Source organism: Chiroxiphia lanceolata, chromosome 20 (genome assembly GCF_009829145.1).
Source record: "Chiroxiphia lanceolata isolate bChiLan1 chromosome 20, bChiLan1.pri, whole genome shotgun sequence".
NCBI lineage: Eukaryota > Metazoa > Chordata > Aves > Passeriformes > Pipridae > Chiroxiphia > Chiroxiphia lanceolata.
In genome coordinates this window covers 10,666,824-10,689,086 of record NC_045656.1, presented here as the reverse complement: position 1 = coordinate 10,689,086, position 22,263 = coordinate 10,666,824, and the positions used below count along the sequence as shown (strand labels likewise).

General features: G+C 48.5%; 1 protein-coding gene and 1 long non-coding RNA gene across 17 annotated transcripts in view; both read left to right on the top strand.

Annotated features, from left to right (window-relative positions):
- Window positions 1–22,263, top strand: part of MSI2 (musashi RNA binding protein 2) — a 224,684-nt gene that overhangs the window by 85,266 nt on the left and 117,155 nt on the right. The window lies entirely within an intron of this gene.
- On the top strand, window positions 15,059–16,611 carry LOC116796526. Its single transcript, XR_004360401.1, has 3 exons — window positions 15,059–15,174; window positions 16,039–16,161; window positions 16,531–16,611. It is a non-coding gene; the product is annotated as an uncharacterized LOC116796526 (long non-coding RNA).

The following is a 22,263-nucleotide window of genomic DNA, read 5'->3' as shown; positions in this document are numbered from 1 at the left end:
GCTGAGGTGAAGTTGTGCTGCAGCACCTGTAGGTGCAGCTCTGGGATCCCAGCTCTGGGGAGCAGGGCCTGCATCTGTGGGTTAGAACAGAGTTATTTTAAAATACTTCTTAAATCCTTTTATTGTTTGTTTTTTTTTTTTTTGGCCTTCGCTTATGGCCAGTGCCCTACCTTCTGTCTTATGTTCTCCAGTAATAGCAGGGGAGCAGTGTTGATCCTGAGCTTGCAGGGTGTGATACACCATTGACTACTCATGATTGTGCCAAGAGCCTGAGTGAAATCAGGCATTAATCAGGGGCCGTGTTTGGGGAGAGAAAAGTTACATGAAAGTGTTCATGGTTCCTCCTGCAGCATGAGTGTAAATGTTTTTTGTGTGTCTTTGTGTCAGTTTTAGCACTGAGCCAAACCCATGGAAATTATCTATATCCTTTCTGGGACCCCGAGAAAGTCAAGTGTGTTTTTCAGCCCTGCTTTTACTTTATACAAATGCAACAGGCTATATAAAATCCCTGAAAAATTGAGTTAATTGTGTTTGATAACATCTTTACATTATCCCCGGAGCATTCTTGGGTTCAGCCCCAGTGTGGGTGAGTGGGATTGTAGGCATAGAACTTCCCTGGAAGGAGATGAGTTGGTTTTGCAATGCTGTGGTGGCATCTCTGGGCCTGTGGGTCTGGCTGCAAGAGGAGCTCTGCCCCAGCAAAGCTGCATCGAAAGCAGAAGATGGTGGTGTTAAACCACAGCAGTAGGAACCAGGTAAAATGCTCTGATGGATATTTTCAATATCTGCTGTGAAATTGCATCAGATTCCACTTTGGCACTTGTCTGGAAGTGCAGCCTCCTGGACGCTCCAGAAGTTATTTATAAGTGTAGGTGCTGCTCCTGCCATCCATCGAGTGATAACCTGCACTCAGAGCACTGCTGGTGTTTGAGGAGCTACAGCTGAGGGGGGCCAGAGCTTGGCCTTGGGAGAACCCATGCTTTAACATTGATTCTCTAATGAAAAATCAGCAGCAGTTATTTAAAACTTTGTGTGGTGTAATTGAAAGCTGCACTCTCCTGCTCACAGATTTGGGGAAGGCTCCCGGCTGAAGTGAGCTGGTTAAAACATAATTGATTGGAGAGTCAGCGTTGGATCATTGGCATCATCCTAAACAATGGATACACTGGCAGTGAGTGATGGGATGTGAGACGTGAGGGTGTTTTAAATGCAGCTCTGAGTCTGGGCCATGAAGAAAAGGGCTATTAAAAGTACCCAGGAGGAAGTTCATAGAATTTGTTCCAAATGTGGAAAAGAGCACAAATTACTGGAAGCAGGTGTAATAATGCTTTTTCTACGTGGAAATAGATGGACATATTGGTCAGTCCTGGAGGTGAAATACCTGAGGTTTGTTCACACATGGAATATCGAGGTGAGACCAGTTTAATTAAATTTATGTTTATTCTGCAGAGGTAGAACGTGGAATTCATTTGATGTCCATCATACACGTCTGTCTCTGTCAGGAACACTTAATATTTTATTTTCTTGGGAAAAAAATGCACCTGAGCATATTTGGGTAGAAGTGGAGTGGCAGCCAAGCGTGACTCAGCATCAGACCTATCAATAATCATCAGTCCTGGTGGTACCTGCCAGCCCAGAGAGGTGTGTGTGGTACAGTATATGTATTTATAAATATAACTCCAGAAACGGGGACAAGGGCAAAGTAGCTCAAATGAAGAGCCAATTAAGATAATCTAAGCAGAATGAGGATTAACTGCCTGTTAATCTGAAGGGTACCCAAAATGCATGTGGCCAGTTTAGATCAAACAAGTGTTGTCTGTGGCAAGGACACGCGTGAGGGGTTTGGGATGAGCGGGAATGAACACGGTGTGTTCCTCCTGCTGTCCAGGGCACGGTGTGCTTGGAATAGTGACCCGGGTTCTGATGGGTCCTGCTGGCAGTGTGTGTCACAGAATGAACCTCTCTGCTGCAGTGTCATTGCCATGGAAGTGTGAAGGAGGAAGGGTTGTGACTAAATGATGACTCATGTAGAAGAAGTTCATATTCTGCCGTTTCTAATTTTCCAGAAAGTTGGGAGCGCTCACAAGTGGGTCAGGGAAGAAGCTGCCGTGTGTTTTCTCTTAAAAAATGAGTTGCAGTGTCCACCGTGGCCTTTGCTGCTGCTCCCAGCACTGAGGCTGATCTGAATGGACCCAGTGAGGCCCATGCACATGCAGGTGATGGGGAAGGGAGATCACGTTCGCACCCCTGTCTCAGGACTGTGATTTTAAAGCCCAGCGTACACGAGCAGGATCCACTTGGAGCATCCGTTTATTTCAGTGCTGGCCTGACAGGGTGTCGTGGGGGTGTGATGTCTGAAGGTGTGGGGCTGTGGCTGGCCCGGGTGTGTGCTGGGGAGGGGGTTTGGGAGGGTGAACAGCCCCTGCCGTGGCAGTGCCCCGCTGGTGGGGAAGTCGCTGTGCGAGCGGGGACTCTCCAGGAGGAGGTGCCTGTGTTGACTCTATTACTCTGATGAGTGGTTTAGCGAGTTCAGATCGGTGCCATGTTAATTGTCAGGACTGGGAGGGTGGGAGCAGATTTCACCGGGGGCAATGGAAGGGATCCAATGAATTTCCACTCCGTTTCACCGCTTGGCAAACCAGCACTTACTGTCACTTTGCATAAATAGGTTTATTTCAGAGGGTCAGCCGTCACTGCTCCCCCCTTCCCCTGCTGGCCCACCCTCCCCTGAAGGAGAGGAGGCCGACGAGCATTTAATTTCCCCAGCAGCAGGTGCTTGTCATCCATCTGAAGAAAGCTGCCAACATCTGGTGCAATTGCCTCGGCAAACGCAGTAACAAGGCGCCTGCAGTTCAAACGCAGAGAGAGCATTGCCTCTTTAATGATAACAAGCTGTTGGCTTCCCCTCTGAGATGAATTCATCTCACAGATGTTTGTCTAGTTTTGGCAATCTTATCACTATAGCTTTGGTGATTATGCTCAACTGGAGACTATTACTATAAAAGAAGTTTGAACTTGTTCCATTTTTGCATTATTTATTTATTTAGCCATTTATTTCTCTGCTTTCTGGATATAATTTGTATCAACAACTGTACTGTTGGTCCCATTACCCAACTGCCCTCACGATTTTTATTGCATCTGCTGAACAGTAGCTCGCTACTTGACTCCCACCGCTGGCAAATGTCTTTCAGCCACGCTGACGTTTTTAACGTTCCCCATCAACAGCTTTGTGGTTTGAACCCTCTATTTAACACTACATTTTCTGGGATTACTTGGCGCTCACTCTGTCTGTTCCCTCTAATAACTGCAGTATACTCACTATTCCTGCAAAGTGCGAGGCGCCAGGAATGTTCTGGATATTCCGTTTGGACAGCGGCGCTCCGGTGACCTTGGCAGGGGTTTGTACTGACAACGTACAACCGTCTTCATTGTTGGATCTTAAACGTTTGCAGCCTCTGCATGAGCATACAAAACATGGAGACCTGCAGGCTGAGGGCCTCAGTGCTTGTTTGCTCTTGTTTGCTTTTCTAACATGCCTGTTTTTCTTAAGGAGACGTTTTCTTCCGAACGCGTGGAATTTAATTCTGGTAAATAGGATTTATTTTTGGAAACATGCTTGTGAATAGGTGACTCATGCCTGAATGAAGATGTGTCACTGTTGGTGGGGACACCATGTATATAATTTCTTAGGCTATAAATAGTTGTCAGTCCAAGTCCTGGTGACATGGTGATGCTTTGCACTGACTCGTTAGCTGCAGCCTGGCTGCTGAGGAGAGTGTTTAGAGTGTCAGTCTCTCCTGCTGGAGCAACAATTTCTGCTGATGCTTATGGAAAAGACATCAATAGATTTGTGAAATCCTGGGAGTACTTTAATTGGCACAACAGAAATCCGAACTGAGGCACATTTCCATGCCACCCTCATGGGGTGTCCTCGTGTTTCTTCTCTCATTGCAGAGGTGGGAAAACTGAGTTTTGGGGTCCTTGGGTGCTTGTCAAAGGCCAAGGCCATCACTTACAGGGTCCTGAAACTCAGCAAATGGGTTTGCTCATTCACTTCTGTTGCTGAATAGATTTAAGCTAAATGCTCAGGATTAGAGCTCACTCCCATTTTCAAATCCTGGAAGTAGTGGTTCCTTTTTTCTGTTGCTGATGCTGAACTGGTTCCATGTTGTTGATGTTTGCTCAACACCGTTTACCCACCAACACAGCACATATGGTTTAATGGCTATCTTTTTTTTCTGCTTCTGCTGTAGTTACAGTATTATTAAAAATCCATTAAATTTTGATGTACATCATAAAGTATGTGCTCCTGTGAATGCGAGCATGAGTAATTATTTCTGATGAATAAACCAAAAGGACAAGTATGTAAGAAGTTCATCCTGCAGCTTTCAATTTTCATTATATACATCTCCTGCAGGGGCAATCGTTGTGATGTTGCAGCTGGTTATTTCTGTGGCCTGCCTCTCCCTGGAGATGGATGATGACAGTGCAGACTTGAAGTAGCACAAGTGCCAGTGTTTTTGCAGGCATATTTGTAGATAAATGGTTAAGCAGGGGAGGTAGCTCTCAGCAAGGCAGAGGGTGTGAAAAGACTGCAACACAGCAGTGACTTTCTCTGTGTTGGTTCATTGTGTATGGGCTTTGTGGAATCTCGGGAAGTAACCCCATTATTTCTCATTAAAGTAACCCAGAAACGTAGCAACAAGCAAGGTGTCATTGCTGAAACACCACCAGGAAGCCAGGCAAGCTCTTCTTGGTGTCCAGGGCCTGAAGGAGGCAAGGGAATCGTGAAAAATAGTGCGTCACAGTGTCCAAGAAGTTTCCTGCAGTATATAATGGCCCATAGGGGCCTCACCTAGTTTCCTGTATATGATACATATATAGTGGTTGCAGCATCTCATTAACTTCCCCATAACACCGAATACACTTCTCTTGAACACCCCCTTCAGGCTTCTTGGGTTTTGCCAAGCATTTCCTAATAAGCAGGAACTCTGGTATTTATCATGCTTGCCTTCTGTCCCCACCAGGCTGAAGAAGTGGTTGGCCTCTCTCGTGCCCCTTAAATTCCCTATTCCTGAATGCTCTGGGCGAGCACAGCTCCGGCAGCAGCCAGTCCTCTGGCTGAGGGGGCTTCCCTTAGTTTTCCCTGCTCTGGTTTTAAGAGTCGTCCCTGGTATTTCTTGTGTTTAAGAGCATTGTCTGCACCCAGAGTTTAGTCTTGGTATAGCACATGAACTCTTGCAGGGACCTTGGTCGTAGCAGCAACACACAACCCTCAGCTATCCCAAATAAGAAAGGCAGATTATCCCCCCGAGTCCTAGAGATCTTACCAAATCCTTTGTAGCTGCTGTGGTTTCTTTGCACTTGGGTATTAGTGCTGAAACTTCTGAGGACTTGATGGATTCTCTGTGGTGATTTGGTTGCTTTTTGCCCTGGAGAGGCTCTTTCAGGGGTTTACACTGCTGCCTGTGCGAGGTTTAGCTGAGTCCAGCCCAGCTGGTGCCTGGTGGATGATGCTGTGAGCTGGTGGAGCCGTCAGATGAGCCCAGGGATAAAGAGCAGGATGGAGTTATGCTTGTGCAGGGACCACGGTTTAGGAGTTGAGCTCTGCGGACGTGGCACTGATTTGCTGTTTTATTTTGGTCTTATTCAGGTCTCTGCCCAAAATCTGGGACTAATAGTGTGGCTTCCCTCTTGCTGCCGTGGCCACGGGCGGTTCCGAGGGGGAGCAAACGTGTCTGTGAGCAGCACCTTGCTGTGACCTTGGTCAAAGTCACGGTGCTGCCACGATACCAAATGATGACAAATAAATTCACCTTCACTCGTTTAGTCTGGCTGGCTTTGTTCCTTCATCCCCGATCCTCCCTGCGAAGGGCTTTGTTTACTTTCCCTGAAATGGAAGAGGCCCTGGTACATAGTCCTCTTTCAAAAATAAACCTCTGAAAAGGAAAACAAAAGAGAAGGAACAAAAATCAGATGTTGTCCAATTATACAGAGCAGATCCTGATTTTGAGTTCCAGGCTACTCGAGCCAGAGGTTTGTTTAAGCGTAACACAAATTCTACCATTTTTGGATGGTTTGAGACTCTCCTCCTCTCTCTCCTATACTTTCAGAAAACAGTCAAAAAAGGGAACTGCAGTTCCAGGAAATTCTGGAATTAACATCTATTGATTTTTTTTTTTTAAGTTTTTTTTTTTTGTTGCCTCCCCACCATCTTCTTCAGTCAGATTTATGCTCCAGAGTTCCCAAAGTCAGTCAGGTGTGCTGGAAAAACAGTGCTTCATTTGACCTTCTGACTGTATTTTGACTTTAAGAAAGTAAAAGTGCCTGGTAAAGACCAGGTTGCATCAGTTCTGAGCCCAGCAACAGATTCTGAAACTGGGATAAAGAAAAGGAGTGAGAAAGAGAGAACCCCCTGCCAGCTGCCAAAGGGTTCCTAGTGGCTCCCCCACATGCTGTGCCCGTGCCCCTGCCAGCTCCCCATCCTGCACTTCAGGTGTGCTGCTGAGTTCATCGAGCTTATGTTGTATTTATTTACTCTCTGGCCACTTGAAATGTCTTATTCCTGTTTGGAACTCGGAGAGCCCGGCTGTCAGAATGGAAGTGAGCTCTCAGTGGTGGGTGATGTGGAAGTGAGCTGTGCTGGCTGGCGATGGAATCTGGATTAATTTACTTGATGGACTCCTCAGGCTGTGCTGACTCCAGAGGAGCCCATCGTGTCAAAAGAGAGGAGCTGCAGAGATTAAATACCCAGCGATGGCAAAAGCGAGTGAATCGACACGAGCGTCTCCCGCCTTCCTGCTCTGCCTCCCCGAGGGTGACCTTGGCTGTCAGAGCTGTGGGTCCCCAGTGCCAGCCAGGGTGGGTGTGCAGGGACGAGTGTGCCACTGCTGCCCCCCTCGCTGAGAGCTGCCTGCCCTGGGGCCGTAGCTGTGGGAGCAGCTTTTTGGGGCGAGGGGCAGGGGCTCGAGTGTTTCCTTCGGTGAGGAGTTCTGCTGCTGCCTGTAGGGTGAGTAAGGCTGTGTCTTGGATCCGTACTAGTAAAGCAGAAATGAGCAATTAGAGTCACAGGTGAAGGAAAGATGGCCTCTCCTTTGCTGCTGTTTGATGTTTCAGAGCACATCATGTGGTGCATATGGTGAGTCGGGGAGGCTGATGTTGCCCTGCAAGGATTCCCAGGAGCAGTGGCCATAACATTCCCTGTAACCATTTCCTGTGCTGGGATGGAGCTCAGGAGTGTGCATATGAGTCTGCTGACGTGGGAGTGCTGGGATGACTCGAGTCTGCTTGGGTGGCTGCAGGCTCTTCTCTGACCCCACAGCTGCTGGCAGCTGGCCAAGGCCGGGCACGAGGCTTCGTGGCTGGGATTAGTTGGCAAATGAGCCTCTTGGGTGCCGTTGGCTTAAATACCTTGGTGGCATCAGCAGATGCATCTCTAGCAGTTTGTGGTCTTGTTTTTGAAGTAAAGAAGCCCAAATATTAGCTGTTTCCCACCCCCAAAAGGGATGAAGAGGATAAATGAAAACCTCTGTAATACCAGAACTGCACTTCGTTCATCAATAATTAGGATCCAGGTTCCTAGTGGGAAGTAAGCTTTGTGCTTGGTTGACTCGTAGGTCATGTTTTCCATTTCTTTTCTGTTTAAGTGGAGAGGTTTATGTGCTATTCCTTGACCTGAAAATTTGCTCTGTAAAAGGTACAGGAGGTGCAGGCTGAGATAATGCATCTTTTGGGACTGCAGGCTTGCTCCTGCTCTCTGTTTACATGATGTAAATCAAACTGGAGTGGAGTTGTGTGAGCAGGCTGGGGCAGCTCATGCAGCCCTGTCATGGGGGCAGTGCTGGATAAAAACACCAGTGCAAGTGTGGTTGTGCCATGGCCTGTGGGCATCAGGGAAGGGCTCTAAAAATAAAAGAATTAGAGGTAACTGATGACTTCAGCCAGATTATTTGTGGATGTGAGCTGGCAGAACTCCTGGAGATGAGAGGAGCTGTGCTGGTTTGCACACACAGGGTGTGAGTGAACGTGGTCCAGGCATCATCTGGGCTGGTCCACACGAGCTGCGAGTTGGACACTTGGTTTTGAACAGTGTGGGCTGGGAAAGGCATCTTCAGGGAGAAATTCTTTACTGTGAGGTTGGTGAGACAGTGGCACTGGTTGCCCAGAGATGTGTCCAAGGCCAGGTTGGATGGGGCGTGGAGCAGCCTGGTCTAGTGGAAGATGTCCCTGCTCATGGCAGGGGATGGAATGAGATGAGCTCTGAGGTTCCTTCCAGCCCAAACCATTCCGTGATTCTGTCCCCAGTGAGTGAAGGTTCTACCTGTGCTCCTCTGCATCCTGTGCTCCTCTGCATCCTGTGGCCTCCACAAGCAGGGGTTGGAGTGTCAGTGTTGGCGTGTGGAGCCTCTGGGTGTGGGTGCCAGTTTGCTTTACAGCCTGGGCAGGAATCCCTTCACTTGCCCAGAGTGCTGCTGAAATATTGATGCAGAACAAATCATCTGGTTTAAACTGAACATCAGCAGTGGTGTGTGATGCTCACCGTGGTTTGTACAGGGAAATGTGCCTCTGCTGCCACCGGATCCTCCTGGCAGAGTGCCCTGTGCCAGGTGGGCAGGAGGATCTGGAGTAGCCTGGTCCTCTTAAGTGGTGAAAGTTTTGGTTTTTAATCCTTCCCCGGGCTCCTGGGAGCTGGGGTGAAATGAGAAAAGGAGCGTCGCTACTTTCCGTCATCTGTGAGTGATTGGGAGGGTATTTGGAAAAAGTGAACTGCTCTTGAGACTTCTTCAGACAGGCTGTTCAAAGCAGTTATTTTTCCCAGGTGGTAAATCTGGGAGACTTCCTCGGCAGCCTGGTAGTAATAATAATACTTACATGGCACTTTACATTTTCCAAGTGCTGTCCAAGTAGCTGATCTGTCTTTTGCAGCAATGTGTAGTTAAACTTTAAGCACATTGGCCTGAATTTGTAGCTGTTTATCAGCCACGTCTGTGGGTGAATTTACTTTTCTGCTGGTTTGCACTGTGTGAGTAAACTCATTTCTCCTGCGTATCTTGACATTAATTCCAGTCTTTCATCTTGGTAGTAGAGATGATCTTTTAAGCAGAGCGGAGAAGAAGGATGGTTTTCTGCCTATTGCACTACCAAAAAGATGAGCACAGCTTTGGAGCAATTTTCCCTGTGGAATGACCTCCTTAATGCCCTGGCTGTCACTGTGCTGTGCCCTGACTGCCCGTCCCTGCCTGGCTCATGGGTGGCCATTGCATCCCTTATGTCATATCTCCAAGGGCTTCCTTTAGAGCTGTTTCCAAGGAGTGTTAGGTGCGGGCAGAGGGAGCAGGTTTGCACACTTGCCTGCAATAGAGGGGTTTGTTTTTGTTCTCCTTCACCTTTTATGACTGTCCCAGGGCCAGTCTGCACCACGTGGAGTTGTTGATGGGCCGAGTGCGTGTGATGCTGGTGGGTGAAGTGCTCCACACCCAGCCCTGCTTCCCCTCCTTGGTGTCACCTGTGCTGCTGGCCTCTGGCAGGCGGGAGCCTGGAATGTGGGGCCGGAGCAGAGCCAGGGGCTGGGCTGCAGGAGGTGCAGTGTGGAGGCACAGGGGCTGGGCGGCGGCTCGTGGGAGAGCAGAGGAAGGAAAATATCTGTAGTGAGAAGGGCCAGGGAGAGAGCCAAGTTCCTCGAAAGAGGACCTTGCAAGGAACGTGCAGATGACATGAAAAAGTAATTAAAAGGAAAGCCCTAATGGGACGTTAGGGGGAGATGCAGCTGGAACTTGAATAAGCAAATGTAAAGAGGGAATTAAGTTTGTAAGCTTTCCTCTAAGGAACTGCTGGGGAAAACACAGCAGCGGCTTCTGCTGATGTAAATCAGCATCGAGCCCGTTGCTGAAGAGCTCCAGCCTGTGAGTGTGGCTCATCTGATAATTGCTAGTCCTACACCTGGAAAACACATGGGGAAAGAGGCTGTGGTGTTCTGCAGAGGTGACGTGAAGGACACTTGATTCCAAAGCAAAGGATATCAACTACAAAAACAAAGGAAAACTGTTGGTAATGTAGTTTGCCTGGGGCAAATTGGTAGTTTGCAATAAGTAATATTAATTTAAGTGTATAATGCTTTAAATTATCTGGATAATTTAATCTGTGCGATTTTAAAGAAATTATTTGTGCGGTCTGATCTTGAATAAAAATAAAATAAACCAAATGAAACAAAACCCCTCAATTAATATTAGCACTTTCACTCTGGAGAGTAATATACAGCAGAGAGGTTTATTTTTAGCTGTGAAGAATTTGCATGTGTGTTTCCAGATGTATTCTTAGACTTGATGCTACTTAAAATTCAGCTACGTAGATCCCAATTTTCTCTTCCGTAGCATTTTGTCTCTGCCACCGTGGATATAATTTTTTTTTTTTCTACTTTTTTTTTTCTCTTTCCCAGCAGAGGTGGTGGAGAGGGGGGTGTGATGATTAAGGCAGCCGGTAAGTCTCTTAGCTTCCTCTGAACTTTACTCCCTCTGCGAGGAGTGACCTATTTAGATGAGGCCCTTTGATGCAGTTGGGGAGGTCAGGTGAGGTCAGAGTGCTGGCCGTGCCAGAAATCCCACAGATGCAGGAAGCCAGGAACTTCTGGAGGATGCGGGTTGAACAGGCAGTTGTTTCAGTACGTTCCCTCTCTGCCTGTGCGTTTGTTCTCTCACTAAATTCCAGAAACAGAGAGGGACGGGTCCCTCTGCAGCACAGGGAGCAGCTGTGATCCTGCTGCACTCGCGGGCAGGACGGTCCCCTCCAGGCCGGGAAGGGCCAGGTGTGGACACCAGGGAAGGCACAGACCCGAGCTGGATTCTTTCTGCTCTCACTCGGTGCTTAGCAGATGCTAATTGCAACCCTGCCTCCCCAGCTCCTCCTCCCCAGCCCCACCGGGGCTCTCGTCCTCGCAGCCTTCTGAGCGAGGGCTGTGCCGAGGGGTGAAATCCTCCAGCCCCTTTAATTCCTTTGATTGCCATGTGGAAGAAAAAGGAAGGAGGAAGAATTCTCCTCTCAGCTTGGTTGTCCCAAAGTAAAATCCCAGCTGAGCAGCTTAAAATAGATGGTCAGCTGGTTGCGAGGGCTGGAACTAGCCTGGAGAGCATGGCATCTGTCTCCCAGGAATGCTGCCTGGTCATCAGGCTGGATAAATTAGGACTAGTACTGGTCTGTGTGTGTGAGAGAGACAGACTGCTGGGGATGGGGAGCTGCCCTGGATGTCAGTGAGGGTGGTTACTCCAGTCCTCTGACACGTGCCAGGGAATCGATAACTCGCAGCTCGTGGACACGGCAGGGCAGAACACGGGGGTGGAGGTGCTGCCGCCTGTCCCGCTGCCCAGGGCTGCTCTGGGAACCTCTGACTGCGAAGCCACTTTTAATGGCACATCTAATAACTGATCCAGCTTAAAAAGGGGGCGGGGGGGAAGATTATGCCAATGATATCAGCACAGTGACCAAGTCTGTCTTACCTTCTGTGCTTTCCTCCGCACGCCGCCGCCTCCCTCCCTCCTCCCGTGGCCGGGCTGGATCCAATGGCAGTGCTGCTTCTCCTCGGATGCAGCACAAAACAGATTTTTCTAGTGGCTGAATTTAATCACTTAGATGCAGAACACTGATAGACTGAATCAATTTAATTCCTATTGCTCATGACTGGGAGGGGAGAGAGGGGAGGAGGAAGGTCATAACAATTTAGCAAACAACAGCTTGGCTTAAAAATGTAACCAATAGGTTGGTCTTGGATTTTTTGGGGTGGGTTTTTTTTGTTGTTGTTTTTTCCTAAACCTGCCCAGGCCAAGAAATATGACAGCCTTAGGAAGTGGAGAACACTGTGCTGTGCAAGGTGGGAGAGGTCATCTGTTGGTGTGTGAGGTCTGAAGTGCTGGCGCTGCCACAGAGCTCTGGGACCGCCTCCTGTCAGGGAGGAATGTTGATGCTCCCCACTCTTTTTTTCCGAGGGAGCCGCTGGAAGAGGCCTCTCGTTGGGCTGTGAGTGTCTGGAATGGCACGTGGTGTCTGAGCGTTCGGCCTCGCGTGCGTTTGCTTCAGAGCATCTCTGCTGCCGCGGCGGGCGCTGAGCTGTGGGGTGCCAGGATGGTGCCAGGGCTCTCTGGGAGACTCCAGCAGGATTCAATTGGAAGTGGAGCAGTCTGTGAGTCTCCTTGCAGTAGAGGGCCCTGGCAGTTACACTGTGTGTACCCCTTCCATACGAAGCCTGAAGGGTGTGTTGGCAGTGCTCTTGTGGTGCCTTTTCCGGGGGAGTTGGCTCTGTGGAGCACAGGCTGTGCAGGTGTCTGTACAGTCCCACGCCTGGTGCTTTTGGGCACTATGGCAATTTCAGCGATGCCAGGAGGTTAAACTCCTGTGAAGAGGTCCCCAGGTTTCACCCAGGTGAGCTGTTGACATTGGATTCATCTTTTACAAGCATCCAGCCATCCCAAGAGAAACCCCAGGTGCATCAACCCGAGTCCCAGCCCCGGGCAGCATTTCAGAAGGTTCTTTTACCATTTCTCCCCCAGCCCTTCCCTGGCTGGTGCAGCGGGCCGTGGGTGGGACTGTCACTGTCACCCCTTTGGTGGCCATGGGGAGCTCGGCGATGCCTTGGCAGGGAACTGCCTCCCTGCCGGGGCCTCCCGAGGTGCCATCCAGCTGGACAGGCAGAGCAGCACAGCCCTCATCCAACTGCTGCCATCGCCCGGGAGCAGCCGCTGTTCTCGGGCGAGACACACAGCAGTGGTGAAGCAATGAAAGCAAACTTGGCCAGCCTGACAGCAAACTTGGTCGCCTGCCACAGCCATTGGCCCGTATGCACAGTGGTAAATAAAAGCTGGAGTTGAATTTCTTTCAAGTTTTATATAATATTCGCAGCAATATGGATGGAGGGGGGAATCCCTCTTATGAGTGGTTCTACCAAACAATAAACCCGAACTTCTCTTTTGTTCAGGGGCTGTGCAGCAGGACAGCAGTGTGCTTACAGGGGAGAGGGAGCTCTCGTGTTCCTCACAGTCTCCCTGCTGCTGTGGGAGGCCGTGGGACCTCCACAAACGGCTCCAGCCCTTCTCTGAGCTGGGCTTTTGTGAGCTGGTGTTCAGTGAAAGGCTTGTGGTGGAGGGAGCTGCTCGGGGAGGCAGCAGGAGATTCCAGAGGGAAAGAAACTCAGGATCCAGGCAGTTAACTCGGAGGTGTTTACTGCCTGCTCTGCTCTGGAGCTGAGTAAGGACGTGAACCAGAGCAATGACAGTGGGAGCAGAAGGGGAGGAAGTCGGGCTGTGCTAAGCGATGGTCAACTTAAAAATAGACCCGTCTATTTATAGCATTGGCAGCCACTGCCCCCCCGAGTGGTACGGCCTGTCTGCAGTGTCTCATATGTATATACACACACACACATATATACACATGTATCTGTGGGCAGAGAAGGTGATGTGTGTGCTTAAACCCACTCCCTGCTGGGGCAGGGCAGGGGCAGCTCTCCCTGCGGGACAAGGTTGTGATTTTTTTTTTTAATATACATTTAAAAAGCAAAGAAAAAAGAAGCAGCATGTCTGGGGACTGTTTCCTTTGGGATTGTGTGTCCAGCACTGAGGGCTACACTGTCCATTATCTGGATGCTTATAATCAATTTAATTCTAGGACCTATCAGGCAGGGCTGATGGTTTTGGTTTTTACTTCCACAGTCACTTGCATATTCAGGCCTGACCTATAAGTGGTATTTCTGCAATGGAAATAATCAGCAGAGTAGTAGAGAACAGTGCCATTTGATGGATGGCACTTTTAACCATAAAAGCCAGCACCTGTGGGAATAACAGTGGATTTTAGGAGGGATTCAAATAGAGAGGATGACCCAGCACTGGGGTAAGCTCGAGTTTTGCTGTTGCAGAGAGGGCAGGAGAAGCTGTGTTGGAGGGTGAGTCCTGTTGCTGTCACTGGGCTGGGAGGTCACAGTGGTGTGCTCCAGAGTGCAGGTTCATTGTGGAGTTCCAGCCTCCCCACAAATGCTGACTCTGCCTAAATGTATTTACACCTAAAGGCCCTTTTGCCTAAATTAGAAATGAAGTTTAGTAACATTTTGTGAGGGTGCTTCTTGCACTTGTAGTGAAACCAACTGGTTTTAATCCAAAGAGCATATTGAGGGGAGATTTATGTCTTTCCACAGAGAGTTACTGTGAGGGCAGTTGTGGATTCTTTCTGGTTTTGGTTTTATTTTAATGGAACGGTGATTTTATTTTAATGTTTCAACTTTGGGCTCCCAGTTTGGGTTTGAAAGCTGAAGCTGCTGTTTCCCTCAGTAGTACACACTTAGGGGTGGAATTTCTGCTTTAGTTTTCAATCTGTTGTGCTTTTGTCATTTTTTTATCACAACCTTATGTGTTCTTTAAACACTTTTTTATTTAATCATTTATTCTTTTAAGTGGGCTTAATTGTATAAAGATTATCATGCATAAAGAGACATCTATAATTAGAAGGGGGGATTGGTGCTATTAGACAGTGTTTTAGTAAGGAAAATTACAGTGTTCATAAACTGTTTGGAGAATGGAGGCAGCATATATTAACATGCAACAGGTTTTATGTAATCCTAACAGAGGATTGACTCTTACTCACTTGGATGAGTTTGGGCTGCTCCAGTATTTTTTCTCCAAGCTCAGTGCTCCCCTCTCTTCCTTCTTTTCCTCCTGGCGGGCAAGTGGAAACAATCCTGTCTCTGCTTTTCCTTGAAAGCAGGAATTACTTGTAATAATTGACAGTTTTCTATCAGTTGGGCTGTGAAGAGCTGTGCCTTTGGCTGCTCTGCTGCCCGTGGCTGGTGGGGAACCTGTCACCATTCAGATGGACGTGCCCTTGGGACAATCCAGGTGATTTCCAGCTCTCCTGAAAAGAACATGTCACCACTGCTGTTCTTCTCCCTTGTGGCTCCTGTTGGTGTGCACGTGCAAGAGTCCGAGTAGGCAAAGCTGTTGTGATGCTCCATTCCAGGTGGGGGATTTATTGGGAACTGTTACCCTGCACATCATTTGTGAGCTGCAGGAGCAGGAGAAGTTGGTGTGTGCCATGGCTTGGCAGCCTGCCTGCAATCACTGGATTGTCAGGAGTTCTTTCCCTCCCTTCCCCCATTGCAATGACATGGCTGCGGGGGACCATTGATTTCTGCTCTCCACGTTGGTAATGAAAAATTCCTTGTTGGCTCCTAGTTCTCTAAATCCTTTGAGACAGCTGCAACAGTCGAGATACTTCAGGAGCAAACGTGCCAGGCTGGGTGATGTATGACTTGGTGAACTTTGAGGGGACAAAAGGCCCAGCTTTTGTTGGCCACAAACCCGAGCGAGGCTCTTTTCCGTGGGTTTATTGCATTTTTTTGTAGCCAGTCTGCTGAGCATGTTCTGATAACTCAGTACAGTTTCCATCTCCGATGGCATACAAGATTTATTGTGTTTGTTAATGCTTAATAATTTTATTTTGAAGTTTAGTGTCAGCCAAATAAGGGCTATGAGTCTTGATGATGCTAAATAAAGCCTTCTCATAGGTTTCCTGGGACTCCACATGTGGTCCTCGTTTCCTTCTCTGCTGCCTATTGCTTTGCCAAGTTCAAGCCATTAATTTTGAGAGAAGGGAAGTATTACTTCAGATCACCTTGTAATGCTTTGTTGCTACATTTTATGTTCCTGGACAGCATGGTAGTGGAAACGCTCTCTCTTTATGAAGTGCAAGGTGCAGATGGCAACTCATTAAAACTTTAGTGATAATCACCCTTCCTATGGAATTACCACTTAAATCTGGTTAGTGGAGGAGGAGGAGCAGTGTCACAGAAACATGCTGCTTCTGGGTGATTTAAAAGCATATGGGATTGAGTGTTTTATGTGTGCCCCTTGTCAGGAGCCCTCAGAGCAGATTGCCAGAATTGTTGAGGAGTTGCAGTTTAATGGAGGTACAGGAGCTTTTGCTCTTGATTCCTTTGACAGTTAAGCTGTTGTCTCCAAGTGCATTTGGAAAAAATAAACCTCTTTTAAATACAGCTTTTTTTTGCAGAATAAATGGAGGCAAGAATAAGTATGTGAGGCAGCTGGTGAGGAGCTTTCTGGTCATTTCAAGGTTGGGAAGCATTCTTTGGGGAGCGATGCATCATTGTTACACGGCCTCAAAGCAAAAAAGGTACTTGCTTGTTTGTCCTCACTTGTGCAGATGGTAAGAGGAATGGTTCCAAGGGCCAGCTGAGAGCTTGGAAGTGCTTGGCAGTTAGAAAAAATATTTGGATTCAAGTCCCAACACTGTTACAGATTTTTCTCTGGGACTTGGAGCAAGTCATTTATTTCTTCTCTGCCTCAGTTTCCCACCTGTGGAATCTGGTTGAAGGGTCACTACCTTAACTGTAGCAAAGCATTGGAGGTGATGAAGTATTTGGATGTGAATATTAACTCTGGGTAGAGAGAGTGTTGACATGTATTTTGAGACAGAGAGGTGTTGAGTGTAAGTGGTGAAGCCCCAATTTCCAGAGGTGGGTAATGATGTCTCCTCTTCCAGGCAGCTGCATCCAGACCCTGTGACAAAGGGTACCAAGCAGCATCTTGAATGTACCAGCCTAGAGGTGTCTGAAAAACTCCCCAAATAAATTGCCTTTGTTAGACATGGCACTGTTTTCCTGTAAAATACTGTTTTCAAATGGATCTCGAGGGTTTGATGTGTGCAAGCCTGGAGTAGGCATTCCAGATTCCTCAGCAGTGACATCCTAGGCCTTTTTGTTGTTCTTTCTGTCACCTGAGCACCCTTTGTTATTCGTGGATTTGCTGAGAAGAGGGCTTTTCATCTCGTGCTAACATACTTTGAGTCGGCAGAGGAGATGAGTGATGCTTTCTGGCTTCCCCTGTTCTTTGCTGTCCTCTCTTTTAACAAGTGCAGTGTCTCCAGAGGGGACTCATGCTCTGGAGGGCCAGGCTGAGCAGGCTGGTGAGGTCAGCCCAGCTCTGCACGGGGCTGTCACAGTGTGGCACCAGGAGCAGTTGGGCCCGGCTCGAAGCACCCCAGCAGATTATCCCTCACAGTACCCAGGTGATGTGCCTTGCCTGAGTAACACAGGTACAGGAAGGGTGGGGACCTTTTTTCCCCCTTCCAAGGACTCGTGTTGAAGTGTCCCCATGTCCCCTCTCTGCCTTTCCATGAATTTCCCTGGAGGGCAGCCAGTGGCTGGGCCGCGCTCACCGCTCCTGGCTGCAGATCTGCTGGCGTGTGTGGGGCGAGCCACCAGCCAGGGTTTGGCTACTGTTTCCTCTGAGTCACATCTGTCTGCTCTTCCTAAAGCAAACAGAGAAGCTCTCCTGCTCTCTCGGTGCTGCAGAGCCAAGCGCCGTGCTCAGGGCTGGTTCCTGCCGGGCTCCCGCCGCGCTGGAGCGGTGCCGGCCAAGGGTTTGTGTGCCAGGGAGGTGGGATGCTGGGGAGACAAAGACTGAATGTTTCCAACAATATCCTGCCTTCAGTCAGTTCTGTGGGAAAACCTTGATGCAAGGTGGGACACAACAAGACCTCTTAAATATGACCCTTCCTCCTCATTAGAGCTGTTTTGAGTTGATAATTGTCTGTTTAGTGCACTTGAACGAATTCCTGATCCTGTCCATGCATCCGGCAGCGCGACTGTGGCTCAGTCCCCACCTTGCACTGCCCTGTCACTCGGCCCCCTGTTGGGGGCTGGGTTTAAGTGGTTTTAGGTGCTTTCTGCTTATCTCCCAGTTGGGATTTTGTCTGGTTGTCAACAGTCAGAGCCTCGTGCAGCCCAAGCCTGTCCTCTGACAGCAGTGGCAGGGCTGAGGGGCAGCAGAGGTGACCGGGGCATCCACGCTCCCTCTGGCATTGCTGCAGTGACATACCCAGGTTCTGGAGAGGAGCTTTGGCCCTGCCCGGACCTCTCTGGCCGTGGGCTGAGAGCAGGACCTGGAACTGGTGGGTCAGTGCTGCCCACGATGAAGGAACTCCCCTTGCTCTGGGATCAACCTCGTTTGCTCAGAGCTCACCCTTCAGCCTGTCTGCTTTGGATTTTACAGCTGCATTTTCAAAAGGCCTTTTTTTCTCTCTCATCTCCTCTTTAACAAGCACTTGAGCTGTGGGGGGACGCTGAGCACATGTTTACTGGTAATGTGTGTCCCACTGCAAATTGCAGGAGAGTTACTTGGAAGTGCTTGAAAATAACTGAATGTAGCTTCACCTCAGCTCCCTTCATACCTCACACAACCTTGCTTTTGGGTTCAGCACCCTAAAATTTAAATACACATCATATATCAGTGAGTTCTTGCGAGACCCCAGCTGTAAGTAGCCCCGATGGACGTTGAGTGCTCGGCATCATATGAACCTGGGTGAAGCAGATGAATGAGAGTTTTTGCTGTTTGGTGTATTTGTATGCAGGACAGTGAAGAAAAGGAGAACCCACCCTCCTGGAAGGATATAATTTTTTAAACAAATCACATTTGAAAAAAAAAATACACTAACATTTGTGTACATTTGTTCCAGTATAAACACACGTGTTCCTCTGTGGGGCTGCAGTGAGGGCAGACGAGGAGCTGGGCTGAGCTGCTGTGTGCTGCGTGCTGGAAGTACTTAGTTCTGCTTTATTACCACCCCTACCCCCAAAAATAACAAAAAAAAAAGGAAAGAGAAAAGAACATCTGCTAATGCATAGCTCAAAAAGAAAAAAGCTGCAGAGGAAAGGCCACTCGCTTCGCTGCCGCTGAACTCGGTGGGAAGTTCAGGGAAGGCGCCGGAGCCGCGGGCGGGCGTGGGGAGCACTCCCTCCCACCCCGGCCTGGCTGTGCCTCTGCATGTTGGGCTTTACACGTGGTGATAATTTCTATGTAATAATGGCAAATACAGATTAATTTTTAATAGAAATCCGTAACAGCTCGTGATGCTGAAATTTGCTGTGTCTGTTGACAATTGCTATTTTTGGTGGAAGCAAACCCTGAGGCCTTTGCTGTGCTGCTGTGTGTTTGTGCTCTGCTGTCTGCAGAGGGGAAGTGGGGTTTGCAGCAGCTCCATCAGAAAAGGGATTCTTCTTTCTGATTTAATGGAAGACTTCAAGGTCGGATGTTCAGTCTAGTGATTGCAGCACTTGGCTATTAAGTTCATTTTGTTCTCCTCATCTTTTAAGTATATTTGACTCCTAAGTGCACAGATACTGGGGAGGGAGCAATTTAGGGAGAGACCACCCCCCCTGTTTTTGGGTGCTTGCTCCAGCAAAAGTTCCACTGTGAAAATACTGGTCTCGGAATGTGTCCAGGAATGCTCTGGGGATTGTGAGCACTGTGTTTTGTTTGGTTTTTCAAAGGAAGCTCAGTTTACCTTTAATTGTTTTGTGCATATTTCCATCAGGTGCAGTTTATTTTCTTGTTGGTGGCTGCCCGTGCTGGTGGTGCAGGAAGCTGGGGATGTGGGAAGCTGGGAATGAGGCAGGCTGGATGCCTCCATGTCCTAGGTCCGAGCAAGACCTGCCTTTTCCCAGCACTTTCCCACATGGCTGGTCCTCATCATTAGCCCAGCTGTTAACTGCTTTGGAAATCATCACTTTCAAGCTCTTGATGGGGGACTTTTGGTTTTTATGAGGCTTGTTTGTGGAGAGAAGAAACCAATGTGATTGGAGTGTGTTGATACCAGAGGCTGGGTATTGCCTTGTGCTCCTCTTTGCTCTCAGGTACACAGAGCTGCCTGTTCCCATTGCCTCCTGTGTTTGTAGCACCTTTCTCAGTGGTATTTATGGATTCAGAGGTATTTTTACCTTTCCCAGGAGTGTGGTGTGGGCTGGTGGCACACGGCTGGGGTGCAGCTGTTGGAGGAGGACAGGGGTGATGTGCTGTCAGCCACTGCAAGTGTATGGACCAAAACCCAATAAAGAAATATTTTTGGAGACCAAATAATTTTTATTTGGCTTGGTACCCAGCAGCTGGGCTGAGAGGGTTGGACTGGTGGGGTGAGGGTGACAGGACACAGTGGGGAAGGGAAAGTCTATGTCAGGCTCAGCAGTGAGGTGGCATAAACAATTTAAGGGGGCATCTTAAAATCCAGCGACTCCTCCATAAGGTGTCTAAGGCCTTGGTGCATCTGATAGGAAAGAAAATGTGTGTAAATCCTTTTATGAGCAGTGGTGGTGGTGACTGGAGTTAGGCTGGCAGGCAGAGAAAGGGCTTTCACCAGGCTGGCCAGGGCTGGGTGGGAGCAGCTCCATTAAGGGTTCCCACGTCTCTGTTCCTTGTCCTCAGGTGACCATGGTAAATAGACACACAGCATGTTATTTATGAATTCAGTAATTACCTGTTCTTTTGCCTTTCCATCTCTCAGCTTCTGCTGTGTTTCAGTGGTTTGTTCTCTTTGCCTGGAGATGAGAATTCCTCTTAGCTGTTTTTCTAGGAATTGTTTTCTCTCTCTTCCTGATGACAGTGCAGAAGCTGCTGGAGGTCGATACCTCTGGAGAACATGTGGCTGTTTCCAGATGCTTCAGTAACTGCAGCAGTTGCTGCACAGTTCTTTGGTTCCTGCTGGGTCTGCACAGGCCCAGCTTTTATTTTCACCCTGACAAAATTCTGCAGGTCCCTCCCCAAGTGCTGGGAGCTGGTCCCAATAGCCACAGTTCTGCTGCTTTTCCTTGTGGCAGCATTTGGATCTCCAGGGTTCTTGGAGGGGAGGGCTGGCACAGGAATAACGGTTGTTTCATGGTGAAGGTGAAGTTTGCAAGTACCCCATGTGCGTGTAGCTGCGGCTGTCATTTATTAGTCTATCAAGAGGGTTTGTTTTCCCAAATAACCCTCTGAATTATTCTGTGTAATTAACTCATGAACTTATTTAAAATGATAAGGGGGTAGGGAGGAGGAGAGAGCGTTGTGGAGCTCAGTAAACTGATGGTGTTGCATCACTTTTCCCCACTGATCGCAAGGTCGTCTCCAACAGCTGTTCCGGCGTAATTACCCAGCCCAGGCTTCGTGGTTGGAACAATTGAAAAATTACAGGGGTCACTGGCTCGGTGTCTTAAATTTTAATAAGTACATAAAAAACAAAGTGCTGAGTTATTAAAAATTAATCCTGCTAAGCGGTTGTTTAGGCTCTTTGGAGATGGAAGGCCTTGAGGAGGGTGTCCATTTGTCCACTGGGGCTGGAGCTGCGCGGGCGGTTATCTCTGCGGCCCGCGCCGCTCTCCGGCAGCGCTTCAGTGGGAGCGTTAAAGTTTGATTATTAATTTAATCAAGGTCATATTTTGTTTATGCAGAAGTGGAGTGAACTGTGGCCCTCCGTAATCCTTTCTCTCCTCAGTAGCTCAGCCTTTGTAATTCCTGTAAGCTGCTCACAGGAGCGGAGTTGGGATATTCACACAGTCAAGTGGATATTGTGCAAGTGTTGATTATCGCGCGCGGCTCCGGCTCCTCCTGAGCACAGAGATGTTCTATTAACACAGAACGTAAATCTGGCAGCATTAACATTATAAGCCTAATTTCCCCCCACCCCCCCCTCCATTTGGGGCTTTGAATCCTGGTTATAAAAGTTGGATCAGAGCTGAGTGCTTCCTGCTCTCCGTGCATTCTTCAAAGAGCATTCAGCCGTGGCGCTGGTGCAGGAGCACATTTGGGAACTCCTGCTCGGGTTCTGCAGCTCTGTGTGTGTGCTGCTCTGTACAGCCACAAAAACTTGCCACAAAGGAAGGTTGAACCCCTTCCCTGACCCACCTGGCATTGTTTTCCGAGGCAATTAAATATGAAGGGCACGCAAAGCAGGGAGGATAGGCTGAGCCTGGGAGTGGGCTTTGGAATGAGACGTTTATTTCCTTAACTTGTGTGCAGGAATTTGTAAAGGAATTCAGTAGGAATATTTGCTTTTATTTAAATACAAATAGAGAAGATGCAGGCTATCGGTTGCCTCAGGGATAACTAGAGAAAATGCTGAGGTGCATTAGACATATAATCTGAATTTTCAGATAGCTGGAGATAGGATATTGGATCTCTTTCCTCCATCCTGAGCACAGGCCTTTGAGTTAGCCAAGGTTATTGCTGGCCAGCTTTCCCGCCTGCATAATGTGGCTTTTTTTGTGTAGCAGATCTAAAACTTTCCTAAACAACAGCTCCAGTGAAAACTTTGGAGACCTTTTGGCCAAGCTGCCCCTCAAAGCAGAGCACTGGGGAGGGGGATGTCCCGTGGCTGGAGCTGAGCCTCACAGCCCCACTCTGCTCCCTCCCAGTGTGACCTTAAGCTGCTGAAATCCGGGAATATTAAGATTGAACTGATGCTGAT